The sequence below is a fragment of the Otolemur garnettii genome, unplaced genomic scaffold, assembly GCF_000181295.1.
Source record: "Otolemur garnettii isolate 467f Iridium unplaced genomic scaffold, OtoGar3 scaffold00022, whole genome shotgun sequence".
In the NCBI taxonomy this organism is placed as follows: domain Eukaryota; kingdom Metazoa; phylum Chordata; class Mammalia; order Primates; family Galagidae; genus Otolemur; species Otolemur garnettii.
Window position 1 is genome coordinate 13687607 of NW_003852417.1, and position 4551 is coordinate 13692157.

The window sequence follows — 4551 nt, forward strand, 5'->3', positions numbered from 1 at the left end:
CTAAGCTCTTTCAACACTTCCTCAGTTGGGAACTATGCATATCTCGTATCTCCATTATCAAACCATAATATATACTGAGCTGCTACTTCACAGATCATGTGCGCCAGGGGAGAACTTGAGAGCAGGGGTGACAATGGGCCCGTCCTAGCATAATACTAACTAATGGCAGGTACATGTAAATAAGTCCCTACCGAACGCTGTATGTCATTCTTAATTCTTTTTCAACTAGAAAATGTCCATTTGAAAAATAAGGATATAATGTGTAATCTATTTGCTCTGTAGGTTACTTATAAGGATCACATGAAAATTTTTGTAATTCTTAAAGCTTATAGAAATGTACATAATTCTTCTCTTAGAATGATTTTATCCTCTTTGTTATTTAACTACAGTCTCTGGAGAAAGAAAGAAAAGATGGTTTCCTACTTAATTCTGAAGAACCAAGTCTAATTACATAGGCCACTCCAGCTCCAAAAAGCTGAGCTAGGTGGACAGTACCAGACTCCCTGTATGCACACGCGTAGCACCTTTGCAGCCAAACATCTTTTTGCTGTCAATGCTTACAGTGACTAAGTTATTTGAACAGTACAGCAAGCTACTGGGTATTATTTTGAAAGACTGTGTCAGCACAATAAGCAGATATATATTGCATGTGCCTCCCTTCTCTGCAGAACCCAATGCATATCTCTATTAATGGACTTTTTATATTTTATTGAAAAGATCCGTGAAGGGCTCTCAGCTGTGGCCCTGATATAATATTTATGAAAACATACACACACAAACGTTACCAAGTCGAAAAAGCACTGGAAACTCGAAATTTCTCAATGCTCTGCCAAAACCCTGGAGGAATTTTTACTAACTAAAGCTCAGATGAACTTTCGAAGGAAGAAAAATGGCTGGATAAAAGGGCCCGATGCACAGATCTGGGAAAATGATGAACTTTCTGAGTTGTCATTTTGATGTCTGCTTTATGGGGAAAGAAGAACTGTGGAATGCATCTAACTATTCAGAAATAAATATCTCTCTGCACCCTCAGTTGATTAAGCAAAGGAAGCAAGATATAATTCTAAATAAAATCCAGGCATGGAAATAAAAGCACTTAGATTTTCATGCCAACCCTGCTACTTAGTACTGGGGAGGCTTTGGCTTACTTAATATCTCTAACATTTGGATTTCTAAATAAAATGATAATAATATAGCGACTTTCTTTACCTGTAAGAACTCATGTGACATCCCTTGCATAGGAGGAGACCAAGGTAAAATTCAATACATGTTAGTCATTATTATCATTATTATTTATTTACTGGAGATTGTCTATTGGGACTTAGCCTCCTTAACACCTAGTCTCACAAAATACACACATACACACACACTTCAAAACCTCACCATGTCTGAAAGCCTAGACAGTATCTGTTTCCCTTGGGTTCTGACTCAGCTTCCATCAATAAAAGTCATCTTCACAAAATTAGGGAGACAAGAGAGAATGAGAAGTCTTTATTCTCATCCTCCAGCAGCAGGGAGATGAGAGGGGAGCAGCAAATGAGGACTTCTAAGAACCTTTGGGCTGCTCCTGGGAATCACCCCCTCCCGAGCTGTGGGTTTTCTAGATTCCAGGCAGCAATTCCTATCATTCCTGCATTTTCTGACTCTCACAAAGCCAGCTGATTTAACTGGCCTCCACTCTCAACTTCCTCAGCTTTCCTGATGGGTTTGTAGGCAGCTAATTTCCTGTATTAAATCCTTCCTGCTTAAGATAGCAGAGTAGCTTGGACCTGACCACATCTAGCATAATGCACATTACTCAGGCTATAAACACAATTGTTTTTGGAGACACATCTAGCAAGCAATTGATGGTCAGGTGTTCACAATGTGCCTGTGGGTTCTGCACTCACACTAGCCTCCACCTTAATCTCCGAGTAAAACAGCCACACCTCACTCAGAAAAAAATCTTATTTCTCCCTGGGCTGAATAGCAAAATTGTAACAATCTGCTCTCCTTTGAGAAGGAGTGAAGAGAACCCCACCACCACCACCACAATAGCATCAACACGTTTGTCTCATAAAAGGGGCAGCAACCTTGCAACCAAAATGTAGAGGAAAAGAACAACTTCTATGAGTTTTACAAAATGTTTCCCACTAAGCATCCATTGCTGATGCAAATAAAAGATCACATATTTCAAAATTAAATAATACCTCAGGAAACATAAAAGTGAAAAATTTTTAGCTAATAAGTTTTTTTTTCTGCCTCTGCAATGCTCTGAGCAACTTGAAGAGGAAAATCATGTTTAATTTATATTTGTATCCCAAGCACCTAGCATGGATTCTGGGACACTTACATTTGTCAAAGTGAAGGCAAGTGGAAAATCAGGATTAGCCTGGTAGCTTCTAGAGACAGAGAGACCAGCGTGATCCTGTTAGTTCCGGACAGGCTCCAGGGCCAGGTTCCTTCCCACCCCCACTCCTGGCTTCTCCTGCCACCGTCCCCTGAGATCACCTTGTAAGGAGCCTCTTGTCAGTGTCCAGCAGCACCAGCCCCGGGGCCCCTCACTGGACCAGCCCGGTGCACCTGTCTTGCCCACACCACATACGAGGAAGCCAGTTTTAACAAACAGGCTTTTCCAGACTGGCACCCATAGTTCTCATCAGCATTTTGGATGTGCATGGCTACCCAAAATAGAAAATAATAATTAAAAAATTATATTCCAGAAAGCTTAATTATTTAAAAGATGTGCTTTAATTTAACTAGAAGGTTACAATAATATTTCCTTCCCATTATAACTGACAAAACAACTGAAAGTCATGAAGAGTGTTATAGTGTTTTTGATGAGATAAATCTTTATTCTCAGAGACATAATTAACTTCTTCTTTGAGGAGGCACACTAAGTCTTAATTCAAGGACATTTATTTTAAAACTTCTGAAGGTCTGAGATTCTACGCTGTTAAATTCCAGGCAATGAATTTTACCTCTGTTAAAGTATTTTAATCCTCATTCCCCCCCTCATCTGCGCATTTGGTTTAAATGGTTGTTGGATTTTCCTTAAGAAAAAAAGTCTTTGAAGCTGACCTTGTTCTGGCTAGGAGAACCCAGAGACCCAGCCCCTGTGGACTCTCTTGTTTTTCCAGGAGATGGGTGAGATAGTCAGGTTATTGGTAAGGTCCTGCCCAGCAAGGTGACTCAGGAATGCCTGTGGTCTGTGGTTAATTACTAAGCTTCCTGTGTCTCTGCCTTCACCTGCTATTCTGAATATGTTTTTATGGCCCAGAAGCCCAGACCCCACCATGAACCCTTGGAATGGCCACTCTCCACACAGGGTGACAGGACATGTCTTGCAACAGACTGCTTTTCAAAATTCAAGAAAAAAAAATTATCTTGCAGCTAAGTGTTTACATAAAAGGGGGGTTGTGAGGATAAGGATTTCAAGATGACAGATCATTCAACAATTACGGCAGCCAAAGCTACTAATGACCTGAAAACTGCTCACGGTTAGAGGACTCGTTCTAAGGAACTGCATGAGATGCTGAAGGAAGCCCAGTTATCATAGTAAAACAGAAGGTCCACATGGCATTCTTCTGTCTCAGTGACAAAAGAATTGAAGGCATCAGTCAAGAGAGAAATGTAGGGTGTATAATAGATGCAGCTCAACCACAGCTATAGACGTCAGGCTTGCTGAAACAAGGCCATTCTTCACGCAAATACAGGCACATAGTAAACATGGGCATTAATACTTTTTGGATTTAGGTGAGTGCTAGAATTTTGCACTTCTATGTTGCCATAATCCGTCACTACCTGCCACATGATTCTCTAGTACTTTCATATATGAAGTATTATATAACAATTAGAACTAACAATTTCGATGTTCACAGCTTCAAACCCTTTCAATTTCTGAAGCTGAGAAGTAGTCTGATATGAAACAAACTGACTATAAATTAAACTCTGTGTCTTTTAGGGAAGAATTACTCTGTGTGTGTGTGTGTTCTGTATAGCAACGTACTATCATTAGTGTAAGTCAGGTATAGAAGGAACAGGGTTACCATTGGTGCAAGAGGTTTGAAACCCAGGCAACACTTTGTAGATTACGGAGACACTATTGCCTCAGATCCAAGCATGGAATTCATACTTTCCTTTATTATTTTTATTTCAGAATATCAAGGGAATATTTACTTTCACAATAGCGTGATTCTCCTGTAGATACTCTTGTTGAAATCTCCACATACTATGCATTCCCTGAGTCCTAGTGAGGCTTCAAGGATCATCTAGAACCTGAAAGGGTAGGAACTTATTCCATGTTGACACTCAAAGGACTTGTCCATGACCTGGGACCATCTAAGAATCATGGATTCCCAGGCTGTGAATTCCTGCTCTATCACTAAGACTAGTCCTATAGTTCCAGATACCTTGGTGGAAACTGAAGGAATGCTTAGTTCCCTTGGGATACTTGGTGGGAACTTGGTGAGAATATGGTGGGCAACATTTTCCTGAGAGTTTATTTTTATTTTTGAGCCTCTCTCTCTCTCTCTCTCTTCCCCCCTCCTGTCTAAGCTAGAGTGCCACAGC